The 15,902-nt window shown below is 48.3% G+C and overlaps 1 protein-coding gene and 1 long non-coding RNA gene across 4 annotated transcripts in view; one reads left to right on the top strand and one right to left on the bottom strand.

Annotated features, from left to right (window-relative positions):
• LOC117190671 (protein Shroom-like) overlaps positions 1-15,902 on the top strand; it is an 86,372-nt gene that overhangs the window by 18,090 nt on the left and 52,380 nt on the right. The window lies entirely within an intron of this gene.
• Positions 7,331-8,292, bottom strand: LOC117190677. Of its 2 annotated transcripts, XR_004473792.1 has the most exons (3): positions 8,078-8,292; positions 7,669-7,755; positions 7,331-7,574 (listed from the first exon to the last, which is right to left on the bottom strand). It is a non-coding gene; the product is annotated as an uncharacterized LOC117190677 (long non-coding RNA). The 2 variants fall into 2 exon arrangements; XR_004473791.1 differs by lacking the exon at positions 8,078-8,292 and having other exon boundaries at positions 7,669-8,059.

Raw genomic sequence — 15,902 nt, 5'->3', positions numbered from 1 at the left:
GCTCGTTGATCCCTTCAACTGCAGGCCTTCGATTTCGGCATAGAACACCGGAAAGGAGCGGACAATGTAGTGGCAGATACATTGTCACGCAGTATTGAAGAGCTGGAAGTGGATCCGAGTAGTATCCTGGGTTTTGAAACGGTGGAGTTTGAATCTGGAGAATATCAGGAGTTAAGGAAGGAAATAACAGAGAACCAAGACCGCTTACCTGATCTCCAGATTGTTGACGGCATGATATTCAAGCGCATGCGCTTTGAACGATTGGATGATCAACTGGAGGGCGCCGTCTGGAAATTGTGGGTTCCGAGTTCGCTGACGGCCGCGTTGATAGACAAAGCACATTCGGAAGAGAAGACAGCGCACGGAGGAATCGCGAAAACCTTGCACTTATTGCGTAGGCAGTTTTACTGGCCGAACATGGCGACAGAGGTGCGGGATTATATCCGACGGTGCACCGTGTGCAAGGAGTCGAAAGCGCCGAATTATCGGATGCAGGTCGGGATGGGGCAAGAAGTGGTCACTGAGCGCCCGTTCCAAAAACTTTATATTGATTTTTTGGGCAAATATCCGCGGTCAAAGAACGGTCAGGCGTGGATATTTATTGTAGTTGACCAGTTCTCTAAGTTCACATTCCTAAAGACCATGACCAAGGCCACAGCAAAGGAAGTTGTAAGATTCCTCGTTCACGAGGTGTTTTACAAGTTTGGAGTGCCGGAGATGATTCACTCGGACAATGGGGCTCAGTTCGTCCCGAAAACTTTTAAGGAGATGACCAATGCATTCGGAGTCACTCATATGAGGACGCCAGTGTATTCTCCGCAGAGTAACGCAGCCGAACGCGTGAGTCGCACAGTACTCAGCGCGATTCGGGCGTATCTGGAAGACGATCACCGGGACTGGGATGTGCATCTGCCGGAGATAGAACTGGCTATTAGGAACTCGGTTCACGAGGCAACAGGCGTAAAACCATTCTTTGCAGTCTTCGGGCAGCAAATGTATTTGCATGGGTCATGCTACAAGCTGGCAAAGCGACTGCGGTCAATCGGCGAGCATGACATATGGCTGCTGGAGGGTCAGGACAAGCGACAACTCATCCAAGAGAGGATTCGCGCTAGTTTACATCAGGCATACGAGCGTAGTAGGGTAAGATACAACCAGCGAGCTCGGGTTTTTTACGCGAGGCCGGGACAAGAGGTATTCCGCCGAAATTTTGTCCTTAGTGACTTCGGAAAAGGCTTTAATGCCAAGTTCGCGCGCAAATTCATCCGATGCCGGGTAGTGAAGCCAGTAGGAGAGAACGCGTATGCTCTGGAGGACCTTAACGGCCGTCCCATAGGAGTGTACCACGCCAAAGACCTGAGAATGTAGTGAGGTGTGGGTGTGGCCTACGTTGGGCGCGGCAGAAGAATGCAGGGCACGCCGGCGTGTGCTCAATAGTGTTCCGGAATCCGGTGGGCATGCCCACGCGTATGTTGTCCGTCCTGGGACTGACGACATACTCGTGGTGGTGTTCCAGTCCCACCTGAACGATAGGTGGCCAGGGCTGAGGGCGACGCGCCATCTAGCGGAAGTCCAGGGAGGCTCGATGGTGTATGGGGACATCGGGGGGAGCTGGAGCCGTTACTGGGGATATAAGGAAGAGAATAGGATTAGTTATATGTATTAGTAAGGGAAAAAGGGATAAATAGGAGTGAAAATATTAGAAAACGTGGATTGGATTATGGAAATCGTGGAGCGTGGACGGAGTAACGTCGAAATTTGAAATTTTGTGCTTAAAACAGAAAGTTTGAAGTGAGTACAGAAAAGGCGGGCGATAAAATAGGTTGTAATGCAGAAAATTTTACTAACAGCCGGCAAGGAATATAGCCACCAGAACCGGGCGAGAAGGTTTCCTGGAGAGGGACACTGGAGTTCGAGAAAGTCGACTGCAGAGAAGAAGACTGCCAAACGGAACCTGAGTGAGTTCGTTCCAGTTGCACGTGTGTGAGCCAAGTAGCGCGGGACGTGTGAAGGGGGAGGGTGAAAGAGGACGATTTAGCTGCCAGGGCGATTCTAGCCACACCGCACGATCGTTGCATCGCCTTCCAGTGCGTGCCACACGTTTGGTCTCATTCACAAAGTAAAAACCCCGAAACCCTATTCACACACACACACACGCACACGTATACACGGACCTATATAAATTTAGGGCTGACCGGCCGCGGCCAGCGATCGCCCACGTCGTTTGAACTTAAAGAAAAAAAACATCATCCGCACTCCAAACACCGTTCCACATTAAATGTTATTTTGTTCCGTGTGTTGTCCTTTATTTAGTAATTAGTATTAGCTTAAATCGTTTAACGTAAAATCTTGGCCATTGAAAAAAAATATGTAAAAACACCAACACCTTTCACGAACCTAAATCTGCGATCAGCTGTTCAGTGCCAGAAGATTAACCCTTAGTGGGTGACGCGGGGGTCCCATCAGTCCACCGTATTTGGTCGAGCGATTTGTGGAAAAATATTGTTTATTGTTTATGTCCCGGGGACCCATAACAAGAGCTCTTGGTAGGTTAAGTCTCCGTAGGGGCCCGAGTTAAATTAACTCCCGTAAAACTGGATCCACTCATCTACACATATTCCATTACGTATGGGTGAGGGTGTCCCTGTTGGTTGAACGAAATTTCAGCAGTTATTTCCTAGTTTGCCTTTGTGTCGAACGTTTTGGTGTTTCTTAGTGGTTAGTGATAATTTTGAGTATAGCTATTTATTAATGAGAAAGATCAAATTGTCAATTTACGATTATTAAAGCTTGGATATATATTGAAGCATGATGCATTAAATTTAAAATAGAGGGAGGACGCGTGGCGTAGCCATGGATTAGGCCAGCCGTTACCGTTCCAGCAGAGGGTGGCCAAAATGAACGTTGTGTTTGGTCACAGGTAGGGCGGGCGCGCGGAGGGATAACACCCAAGCTTCACCCACTTGATAGCCGTCTGTTTATGATTTTCTTTGTTGTTGTTAGGTTGTTGTTAGTTTTGATGTCCCGAGTAGTAGTATGTCTCCTTTTTGTCTACATTTGTCGGGCAAGGGGAACTACCCAGCCCTGGGGTCGACAGCTAGCCGGCATTGCCCTCTGGGAAACAAGCCAAGTGTAACACGTGTCCAACAGGCAGATTGGTCTGTACGCCGATGGATCGTCTGCTGGCTTGTTGCCTTTGGGCAGCAGAATTAGACGCTGCCTCTTCCATCGTTTTGGGAATGTTCCCTCCCTGAGGCAACTGTTGAAAGTCTCCGCAAAGGGTTCCGGTCGGGTGGCCACCGCGAGCTTTAGGGCCTTGTTGGGTATTCCATCCGGCCCTGGTTGCTTCCGGTCGCCAACTTTCCTGGTTGCTTCTTTGACCTCCAGTGTAGATACTGGCTCGTATGGTGGTTCCTCCTGGTCCAGGTTAGTTTCTTCCTTCTGCGGGTGCCTGGGGAACAGCGCTGTCACAATACTATGCAGCAGCTGCGGGCACGTCGGGGTAGGAGTGCTTATTCCTCTGATCCTTTTGATGACTACTTTATAAGCAGTACCCCAGGGGTCTACCTCCGCTTCGTCGCATATGTGGCGGAAGCAGTCGCTCTTACTCTTCTTGATGGCCACCTTCAGCCCGTGTTTTGCCGTGCGAAATTCCTCTTGCCTGGTTTCGAAGGCGTAGCGGCCTCTCGCTCTTTGGGCACGCCGTCGCGCTCGGAGACAAGCCCTTCTAAGCTCGCCTATTTCCTGCGTCTACCAGTAGCAAGGTCTTCCTCGTAGAGACGGCTTCCTCCTTGGCATGGACTGGTCGCATGCGTCGGCTATCCTCTGCGTCAGTTCCCGTGCCGCTTCCTCCGCTGAGATACCAGCTAGGTTCCACTCGTGTTGCCTGAAGGAGTCCGAGAAGGCTGCGACGTCCAGTAGACTATCCTTCCACTTTGGCCCCTTTGTTTTTGGCTTCCTGGGGACAATGTTGCGCTGTCCGAGCTCAAAGTGTATCGCCTGGTGGTCGCTAAATGTGAATTCGTCACCCACTCTCCAGGTGGAATGTCTACATAGCGAACTGCTCAGAAAGGTCAGATCTATTATTGAAGATCTTCCCGCCCTGCAGAAGGTCATCTTTTTCCCGTCGTTAGCCAGTCCGACGTCGAGAGACGAGAATTGCTCCAGTAGGCAGTACCCTCTTGCGTTGGTCTCTTTGCTGCCCCATTCGACGGCCCACGCATTAAAGTCCCCTGCGATGACGAAGGGTGTCCTCCCACGAGTGTCTTCCGCAATGTGTTCCAACATAGTTTGGAAACGCGACAGGTCCCAACTCGGCGGTGCGTAACAACTGTAGAAAGTTACACCCTTGAGTCTAGCTCTTACAAAGCCCTCCTTTGACGAATCCACATCGAGCGGCGGGGTCTCGACGCCCCAGATCGCGGCCTTCCTGCACTTACTTTGTGCCCAACCGCTGCCTGGCACCGGTTAGTATGGTTCGCATACGATGACCACGTCCGGTTTCCTCTCCCTGGCGTCTTGGCTCAGTAGTCCCTGTGCCGCATCGCAGTGGTTAAGGTTCAGCTGCATGCACCTCATCCTATCCTCTTTGCAAGTGCCTGTCTAAAGAGGGGGCACCTGCCGCTTCCTGCGATATGCCTCCAATCTTCCTTCTTTCCCTTGCAGAACATGCACTGGGGGTCCTTGTCGCAGTCTTTTGCAAGGTGGTCCTCCTTCCCGCATCTGCGGCACAGCTTAGAACGATCTACATCGCTCCTACACTGTCTGGCCATGTGACCGAACTCCATGCAGCGGAAGCATTTGGTGACGCTGACCCTTCCCTAAGTCTGCCTCTTACCCAGCCGACCTTCAGTCCTCCTATTTTGAGTGCCCTGCGGGCGTCCTCTGTCGGAAGTCGGACAGTTGCAATCTGCGTCTGTCCGTACCCTCTCCTTATTGATATGTCGTCCACTGCCACGTTTGCCAACTGGACCTGGGACATGAGGGCGTCCCTTATCTCCTCCTTGGTGGTCACCTCGTCCAAGTCGCTGCATTCAACGATGACTCGCTGTTGGAGGGCGCGGATCTCTGCTGCGTCCCCTAGCGACTCGCCGACCAGACTCTGGAAGGACGAGGTTTCCTCTCCTGATTTGCTGAGCTGGAGCAGGAGTTCCCCTTTTGGGTGCGGCGGATTCTTGCCACCGCCTCTCCTAGCCCTTGTAGCTTCTCGTCTCCTTTTACCTTTCGCAGAATCTCTGCTTAGCTGCTCGGGTCTTTCGCCGCTATGATGATGGCATCCGGGCGTGCCTTCTCCGTCATCACCCTAGAAGGCTCCGGCTTCCTTACTCTCGGCCTTCTTTCAACTTTCCTCCACTCCCTGTTCGGAGGCGCCGTCGGTGTCTTCCCTGTGTCGTTATCTCCTGGAGTTGGAGTTTTCGCATCCACTCCAACCGCGCAGGTTTTCGTCTGGGTGTCCACCCCTTTGCTCCTCTTGTTTTTCGGTGCTGTGTGGTGGATGTGTGTAACGTCCAGAAGGAATCGTTTCCGACCCCATAAAGTATATATATTCTTGATCAGCATCAATAGCCGAGTCGATTGAGCCCTGTCTGTCTGTCCGTCTGTCCGTCCGTCCGTCCGTCCGTCCGTCCGTCCGTCCGTCCGTCCGTCCGTCCGTCCGTCCCCTTCAGCGCCTAGTGCTCAAAGACTATAAGAGCTAGAGCAACGATGTTTTGGATCCAGACTTCTGTGATATGTCACTGCTACAAAAATATTTCAGAACTTCGCCCCGCCCACTTCCGCCCCCATAAAGGACGAAAATCTGTGGCATCCACATTTTTAAAGATACGATAAAACCAAAAACGCAGAATCGGTGAGAATGGCCATATCTTCTACAGTGCAAAATCTGATCCAGATCGTATAATGATTATAGCCAGAATCAAGAAAACAATTTCATTCTTTCTCGCTCTGTCTCTCTCTAACACACAGGTTTCATGGTCGGTTTTGCCAATTGCAAAATATGAGTTCAAGGATCTCAGAACCTATAAGAGCCAGAGCAACCAAATTTGGTATCCACACTCCTGTGATATCGGACCTTGACCGTTTCGTGTCCAAATTTCGCCACACCCCCTTCCGCGCCCGCAAAGGACGAAAATCTGGGGCATCCACAAATCTCAGAGACTATTAAAGCTAGAGTAACCAAATTTGGTATCCGCACTTCTGTTAGATCTCACTATAAAACGTATATCTCAGAATTTCGCCCTACCTCCTTCCGCCCCCACAAAAGACGAAAATCTGTTGCATCCACAATATTGCACATTCGAGAAAACTAAAAGCGCAGAATCAGAGATAATGACCATATCTATCAGATTGCTGAATCTGGATCAGATCGGATTATTTTTGTAGCCAAAAGCAAGAAATCAATTTTCAGTGGCTACGCAGCGCCCGACGTCACGCTCAGACTGATTTTCTGTCTCTCTCGCACGCACTCTTTGTCGTGTGGTTCAATATTAGCGGCGTCTGCCGCAGGAGAGCCATACTGACTTAGTATCGGGTATAACTGTAGAGTTGCGGTGTCCGCAGCAACTCACAACTTTCCACCTCGTTTTTGGTTGTGATTGTGGTGTTTCCATTCTAATGGGTCACAACTCCCGGGTCGTTGTTCCTGTTCGCTTGCGCAGTCGCGTTATTAATCTCATGGTTGTCTATGCAAGCAGTGAGGCCATGCTAGGGTGTAGCATATTGGATATTACCAAACCTTCACGGAAGGCTGAGCAGGTGATGGTTCGTCTCCCGTCCGGGCACGTGCTTGTTCCGGCTTCCGTCTCATCGGCAAGAAATGGGGGGGTTTTTTTATTTCCCAGAACGGACGGGACACAGCTCTACTCCAACAATCATAATACTGACACAGTAACGTTCATTAAAATTTCACGTGCAAGCGAAGTATCGACACAAATATGTACAAGAGCAAATTCACCTAACTACACACACACGGACACATACACACATACAAGTCGTGCCACGGTGTTGTTGTGACCACTCATGCCCACCCTACCATGATCACCGCTCCCGGTTCATCCGGTGATCCCATAAAGAAGGCTCTTACAGCCTCCTATCCAACCCCATTACCCTCCTTTGCCCAGCATGGTCCCCGCATATAGAACTCTAGCCCCGATTCATGTTAAATCCTATATTTCATATTGAGCAATAGCACATGCATCGCACTAGTAAACTAATAAATGATTAACTCTTAATAATACACTTTAGATTGAAATTTAACTTACAAATTGAAAGAAGGAAAGGGTACATATCTCCAGCTTTTATGTTGGGCAAATAGATAATAATAATAAATAAATATGCAAAAGGGAATGTAAAAACTGTGCGCCGCGATCGTTATGGCAGGTCAGTTATTCAAGTGCATTAGCGAAAGCAACCGCAAGTAGAAAGCATAAAAGAACGTCAGAGCGACCAGCCTCGCATCTTCCCTTTTGTGCCTTGTTCTTAAGAGGGCTGGTTCTTATGCGCGGCGTAAGCGCTTATGGTTGCCAGCAGGGCATAAGGGAGAGCGCACAGCCTCTCTTAAGCGACGAAGCCCCTGACTACGTGAAGTTTTTTTTTTTCGGTCATGCAATAAATAGTTGCTCATAACAAACAAACTCCAATATTTTATCTTTATGTTTTGGGATCACTTACGGCCTTCCTTTGATTTGTTTTAATAAATGCGTTGAAACAGCGATGAAAGCGCCTCCATGGACTGCGGCAACGTTCCTAAAACGAAAGCTGGAGAAATACTTTTACAAAAAAAAAACTCACGCTCTCCTCTGCCGTTTAACCGTTGTTCACTTTCGCCCTGTCACACATTCCACTTGCTATTTCTTCCGAACAGAATTTAAAAACACAACCAAAAGAAATTTACTAAGCTAATTACACTAATGACACTATAGCATAAAAATAGGAATCAGCGGTTACACTGATGGATATAAAAAAAAAAAACGACAGTCGTTGCCGCCGGCTTCACATCTGGGCACTCCTCGGCACTTCGTATGGGGAAACGAAAATAGGTCGAGACCCAGATCTATATTTCGGGTAGCAATTGGCTGACCGTTTACATAGCTTTAATAATTTCCGCAGAATTGGGCGGCCTCCAATATATCGCGGGTCCGTGACACATAAGTGGCTCGCGCCCGCAAAGCGACTGATGAGCCGATCTTTTACGCCTCCCGCTTTATGCTGCTCGGCCTAGCGCTGGGAATTTTTGGTACGGAGCTGTAGTTGGGCGAGGAGCATAAGTCCCTTGCCGCGGGCGGAGGCCCTAATATCAGGGAAATTGTTGTTGCGAGCTTTAGTATTGGGGTTCAGACAGGTACCCAAACGATTGCCCGAAGTTTAAGCCGGTACTAACCGCCAATCTGAAAAATTAATTTCCTACAATAAAAAAAAAGCACTACCCTACGCCACGAGTGTATGTGGTGTATATTAGCGACGCTGAAATACATACCAATTGAGATTGGCACTTAACACACTTTTACTTTATAAACGCACAATATTTCTTTCTTTTTGCTGTATTCAGCTGTTAAGATCTTTTCCCGGTTTTTATTCCTCTTTTTTTTTCTTTATACTTGGACTGGACAAAAATAGCACGTCTGTCTTCGCCAACAGTTTTTCTTCCAAGAGACCGAGGCTAGATCTGCACAGTCTGTGACCCCCCAGTACAGCGTTAAACTTGAGAATCCTCCATTTTCGAATTGACGCCGTAATTATTTTACAAGTTTCAACTCAAACGAGGGGAACGTTGTGAGTTGCTGCGGACACCGCAACTCTACAGTTATACCCGATACTAAGTCAGTATGGCTCTCCTGCGGCAGACGCCGCTAATATTGAACCACACGACAAAGAGTGCGTGCGAGAGAGACAGAAAATCAGTCTGAGCGTGACGTCGGGCGCTGCGTAGCCACTGAAAATTGATGTCTTGCTTTTGGCTACAAAAATGATCCGATCTGATCCAGATTCAGCAATCTGATAGATATGGTCATTATCTATGATTCTGCGTTCTTAGTTTTCTCGAATGTGCAATATTGTGGATGCAACAGATTTTCGTCTTTTGTGGGGGCGGAAGGGGGTGGGGCGAAATTCTGAGATATACGTTTTATAGTGAGATCTAACAGAAGTGCGGATACCAAATTTGGTTACTCTAGCTTTAATAGTCTCTGAGATTTGTGGATGCCCCAGATTTTCGTCCTTTGCGGGGGCGGAAGGGGGTGTGGCGAAATTTGGACACGAAACGGTCAAGGTCCGATATCACAGGAGTGTGGATACCAAATTTGGTTGCTCTGGCTCTTATAGGTTCTGAGATCCTGGAACTCATATTTTGCAATTGACAAAACCGACCATGAAACCTGTGTGTTAGAGAGAGACAGAGCGAGAAAGAATGAAATTGTTTTCTTGATTCTGGCTATAATCATTATACGATCTGGTTCAGATTTTGCACTGTAGAAGATATGGTCATCCTCACCGATTCTGCGTTTTTGGTTTTATCGTATCTTTAAAAATGTGGATGCCACAGATTTTCGTCCTTTGTGGGGGCGGAAGTGGGCGGGGCGAAGTTTTGAAATATTTTTTTAGCCGTGACATATCACGGAAATCTGGATCCAAAACATCGTTGCTCTAGCTCTTATAGTCTTTGAGCACTAGGCGCTGAAGGGGACGGACGGACGGACGGACAGACGGACGGACGGACGGACGGACGGACGGACGGACGGACAGACGGACAGACAGACATGGCTCAATCGACTCGGCTATTGATGCTGATCAAGAATATATATACTTTATGGGGTCGGAAACGATTCCTTCTGGACGTTACACACATCCACTTTTACCACAAATCTAATATACCCCAATACTCATTTTGAGTATCGGGTATAAAAACCGCTCTCCTTCGTTTACCTTTTAACTTGAATTGAGGCGGCAAAGTTGAGTAACATAGGGAGACCAATATCCCTTCTTGGTACTTTTCCAAATGTTCCCTTTTGTGGATCCCAGTATTTATACCTTTTTTTTATACGTTACTCTTTCAAACCACTTCAAATCCCCCCTACCAAAATCACACTTTGGGGAAGAAGGACCAAAAGGGTGATTCCCACTTAGAGCGATTTTTAACCATGGTGCTACTGTTTGATATCTTTGGCATGGAATTTGCCGATCAGACGTCCTTGCAGATCCTCTAGCTCGTAATAGGCTTGACCCAACGGTCGCCTTACCCGGGACTTCACAAAAACGGGAGCCAACTTGGCATTAAATCCTTTCACGAAATTACTTTGCTGGAAATTTCGACGGTTAACCTCCTGTCCCACTCTGAATGATACCTCCTTACTTCGAAGGTTATACGTCTTTTCATTTCGTTCGTGCTGAGCCCTCATTGCCTCCTTTGCCGTGCCACGCATCAGGTCAAATGAGTCGTCCCTAGAAAAATGCACCCAACGATCTTCTAACATCTCTAGCTGCCTCAACAACTGATACGTGGTACCATTCGTGATCATCTGTTGCCCAAACGCCAACTGGTATGGACTCGCCTTTACGGCACTGTGCACAGCCGATCTTAACGCACATGCTACACTGCTGAGCTGCTCATCCCAGTTACCTTGGTCAGTATTTATGTAGGCTTTGATTGCTGCCAAGATAGATCTGTTAACTCGCTCGGCCGCGTTAGCCTGCGGAGCGTAAACGGCGGTGTAAGCGTGCTCTATGCCATACTTCTGAAGCAAGGAGTTGAATACATGGGACTTAAATTGGACGCCGTTGTCCGAGACTAGCTTTTCCGGCACTCCAAAGCAGTGAAATAATTGTTCCTCAATGTATGGTACGATGGCGTCGGCGGTAAATTTTCTTACGGGTTTAATAAACGGAAATTTGGAAAAATGATCTAACACCACAAATATCCCGACATTCCCACTACGACTTCTAGGATACGGTCCCAGAAAATCTACGTAGAGCTTCTGGAAGAACCGTTCTGTTTCCCCCGTTTTTGCTAGTGGCGGTCTTAAAGGTCTATTTGGATGCTTAGTACACTTACAAATTTCACACCGGTTTATGAACTCTTTGACATCTTTTAACAACGTCGGCCAATAATAGTAGCGCCGAACCTTTTCGAGCGTTTTATTTATGCCTCCGTGTGCAGATAGGGCGTGCTCGTGGGCCATTTTCAGGACCGAATCTATGAGCCCCTTGGGAATCCAAATTTTCCAACAGAGTTCATCCGCTACCCTTTCGCCTGTTGCGTGCTCGGTGCGACGATATATATGCCTGCCTACCACCTTTACATCTGGCATCTAAGCCTGACTACTCGCTAAGGGAAACGTAATCCGTCGAACTAAAGTGCTCCGACTCCAAATCGATCCTTTCTTCTGGTTCGATCTCTGACAAATCTGGGGAAAAGACCCGAGACAAGGCGTCTGGAACGATGTTTCGAGACCCTTTTCGGTGGCTAATATTAAAGGAATACCCCTGAAGTTTCAAAGCCCATCTGGCCAGTCTGCTACTCAGATCTGATTGGGACATCAGCCACTTCAAGGAGGCATGGTCGGTTATCACCGTAAATTGATGTCCCTCTACATAAGCGCGAAATTTCTTGATGCTCAGAATGGCAGCTAAGCATTCCTTTTCCGTCACCGAGTAAGCACGTTGGCACTTATTCAATTTTCGTGACATAAACGCAATTGGTACTTCATCGCCCTCTTCGTTTATCTGCGTCAGTACCCCTCCTACTCCTGAGTGACTAGCGTCGCAGTGGATAAAGAAAGGCTTTTCAAAATTCGGTGTGTGTAAGACGGGAGCTTCACACATTGAGTTCTTCAGAGCTGTGAATGCAGCTTCTGCTTCTTCGGACCAAATGAACTGGCGTTTCTGCTTCAGGGCGTCCGTCAGAGGCGCCGCAATAGCCGCAAAATTCTTTATAAATTTGTGGTATCATCCCGTCATACCCAAGAATCGACGCAACTGTTTCACCGACTTCGGAGCAGGATATTCCTTAATGGCCTCTATTTTGTCCAAGTCCATGCCTATAATACCGTGACCCACTACATGCCCCAGATAGCGGACCTCAGGCACACAGAACTTGCTCTTCTGTATATTAATTGTAAGCCCCGCTGCAGACAGCTTCTCTGCTAATACTTTTAACACACTCAGATGCCTTTCAAAGGTGTCTGACACTATAAGCAGGTCATCCAAGTATATAAACACTTCGTTTCGAAGATTGGCTGGAATAATGCGGTCCATAAGTTTGGACATAGTAGACGGCGCATTGGTAAGCCCAAACGGCATAACTTTAAACTGGTAAAGCGGCCGTCCAGGCACTGTGAATGCTGTTTTATCCCTAGAACCTTCTTCTAGCGGTATTTGCCAGTAGGCATCTTTCAGGTCGAGGCTAGTTATGTATTCTGCCTTTGGTAACCGGCTTAAGATCCCATCTATGAGCGGCATGGGATACGCGTCCTTCCGAGTCACCTCGTTCACCTTGCGGCTGTCTATACAAAGACGAACCTTCTCCGGCTTCCGGACGCACTGTTGGATTCTTCGATGACCCCTAGCGCTAACATGCGATCCAACTCCTCATACATTAATTTCTCGATAGCTGGGGACTCCCAGCTTTGCCTCCCCTACATCTATTACATGGGACAACAACGTGGTTTTTCCTAAACCATTATCCGCGAAGGACGGAAGACACTGAATGGTTTTATTCAGTTGTTCTCGTTGCACCTCCGATAAAGGACGTTGGTTTTCTGGCTTCCACACCTCATCGCAATGGTTCATCGTGTCATTAGCACTTCCTTGTGGATACAAATCGGCTGGCAATAAGCCAAATTCGGTCCAAAAGTTAATGCCCAGATACAGAGGCTGCGTTAGGGTTGGAACGATGTATAGGGTAACAGACCTGGTAACACCTTTATAGCCCACTTCCGCTTTAAGCTTCCCCACCACTCTCTGAGACTGCCCACCCGCTGTCCGAACTGTGGATGTCATGGGCTTAAATTGAAATTGGCTTTCAAGCAGCTCGCTGGCCAAATCTCCACCAATGCAACTAATAGATGCCCCTGTATCCATTAATCCAACAAGCTTTCTGTCTAATAATGTGACCTCTGCATATGGCCTGAGATCTTCTGATATTATCGACGATACCAGAGCTTTTTTCTCTAACCTTAGATTTCTGACAAATTCTTCCCGACGTACTTTAGCTCGTGCCTTCCGTTTAGACTCCCTATCCTCTTTTTCTTCCTGTGTTATTTTCTTATTAACTATGGTAAAATTATTGTTTACTATTGGGATTGGGAATTGCGTAGCAGCTTCTATCGCTACTCGGTGTTCGTCGCTTTGGACGCTGATGGTCTGCGTGCCCTTTTCAAGGGTGCACGCACTTGGGTGTTTTTTGTTGCTTGGCATTTTTGGCACGACGGCTTGTAAGTGTCAGGCTGGCCACACCCATAGCAAAAAACTACTCGCTCTGCTACGCAATCCTGGTAGCGATGACCATTACCACGGCAGTTCCAACAGACTAAGTTGAACGCTGCTATCTCCCCATCACTTTCGTCTGACTCCTCTTGCCCTGGGCTTTCTACCGCGTGAACCAACCGTCTTGGTGCTGGTCGTGGTCTAGCCACCGGATCTTTACCAACAGTTTGCATGAACAGTTCCCGAGTCTTCACCAAGTGTCTTAACTGTGCAATGCTAAAGATCTTTTCATATAGCAGTTCATGCTGTATCTCCGGCAATAAATTGGATCGGAGTGACTCCATCAGGGAACCTTCTGACAAGGGCGTTGTCAGGGTATCTGCCAGTCGGACAATCGCTTCGTAGAACTCATCAAATGATTCGTTCTCCTTCTGCTTCCTTGCAGCTCGAATGTTGACGTCTGTCCTCGCATCCTTGAATCGTACTAACAATGAAGATTTAAGGTCGGCCCAAACGACCGTCCTAACACTCTTATGGTAGCGCCAATACCAGTCACTGGCACTTCCCTCAAAGAGATTGCTCACGTATCTCGAAAGCAACTCGAAATTCCCGTCCAATGTTTGGATCGTGAGCGCTTCTACCCGATAAATGAAATCGTCGACGGAAATTCCAGTCCGCCCAGAGAACCTAAGCTTCCAATTGACTAAAATTTGACTAACACGCTCTGGTCGAATATCCACACTCATGGGGGAATTCCTGCTGGCTGTTTCGAAACCCTGAAACCCGGGCAAAGGTGTCGGCCGTCGTGCCGATCCTTCTCCAGCTTGGTTATCCCTCGAAGGAACATCCGCTGTATTTGCCAATTGGCCCATGAGAGAGCTGAGAATACCTTGAAAACCATTAGCGATCGCATTGCTTAGCATCTCGGTTTGTGTCAACGAGGCTTCAGCCATGGCTTCGGCTATCATTCGCTGAAGCTCGTTACTAGGCGGCGGATCTACCACCACTGGCGGACCAGCTTCCCTAGTTTGCGGCTGATTGGCCGAAGCAGACGTCGAAGCTCCCTGTGGAGCCCCCACATGGGCTTTACTCCTTGTATCAGGCATTTTTGGTACCAATAAGGTTCCGACGGTATCCCCAGCAGTTTCGTCTAATAAATTCAACGTCGATGACTGAAAAGACGTTTTGCAGACAGGACAAACCTTCTTAGAACCCACTTGTGCGCCAAAACAGGCCCTATGGAAAGTGTGACCACAAGACGTGGTAAGGAGCTGAGCCAAATATTCCACCTGAGCCTGGCAGATCAAGCAAACACTTTCTTGTAATTCTTCGTCTGCTAAATTCTCGCAACTGCCAAATACGGGCATAATATAAAATATAAAATATAATAATAAAGTAATTAAATAGATAAATAAAATTTAAGAAATTAATAAAAAAAAAAAAAAAAAAAATACAGTATCAAACAAAAAAAACAATCTGCTAGGACCATGCTTAAGTCAAAGGGAATAATAGGGCTTTTTTTTTTATTTTTTTTTTTTTTAAATTCCATTTAATTGCTTGTATTTACAACTTATTTTATACTTAAAGCAAACTATATTAAAGGTTAGGCTATGCAAGCCCAACATGTGTGGTACGGCCGTGAAGCAATGCTTCACACATGTGCAGGCTTCGTTTAGACTAACTGGACTCTTGTCTGGTGCTCAACAGCGCGCAGTTCCCTCATAATGGTCGCCGCGAAGCAGCTCGTCACCTCCCAGTTTTCCGGGGACAGGAGCATGCACGGCACCAAGCTCTGCTTGACTACGGCTCCACACAGCGCTTCTTCTAGCCGCTGGCGCTGCGCTGCGAACCTGCCACACGAAAATATCGCATGCTCGGCATCCTCCTCCACGTAGTGCCCGCACCAAGAGCATTCTGCGGAGTCCGCGTGCCCGAAGCGATGAAGGTAGCTTCGGAAGCAGCCGTGACCACTGAGGAGCTGAGTCAGGTAAAAGTTGACCTGCCCGTGCTTCCTGCTTACCCACGCGTCGATGGACGGGATAAGCTGGTGGGTCCAACGCCCCTTAGTGGTCGTGTCCCAGCGCTGTTGCCACCTTCTGAGACTCTCCTGTTTGCACGCCATGCGTACCTGCCTTTTCGCCGCCGCGTCCATTCCTCTGCCATGTGTTTCCTGGTAGTATGTGGACCGTTCATCCGCCAGGAAAACCAGGGGTGCTATGCCCGCGATCACGTGTGCTGCCTCGTCCGAGACCGTTCGGAAGGTACTGGTGATCCGAATCGAAGAGAGGCGGTGCGTGGCTGCCAGACCCCGTGCGTAGCTCGCTGTTCGAAGGGCCTTTGCCCAGATTGGCGCCGCATATAGCATCACCGATCTCGTGACACTCGTTAGCAGTTGTCGCCGCCATTGCTTTGGTCCTCGGGTGTTCAGCATTAGCCTCGAGAGCGCACCGTTGGTGGTCGCCGCCTTCGTGCCCATGTAGGCCAAG

Source organism: Drosophila miranda, assembly GCF_003369915.1.
Source record: "Drosophila miranda strain MSH22 chromosome Y unlocalized genomic scaffold, D.miranda_PacBio2.1 Contig_Y1_pilon, whole genome shotgun sequence".
In the NCBI taxonomy this organism is placed as follows: domain Eukaryota; kingdom Metazoa; phylum Arthropoda; class Insecta; order Diptera; family Drosophilidae; genus Drosophila; species Drosophila miranda.
This window is presented reverse-complemented; position numbering and strand designations above follow the sequence as displayed.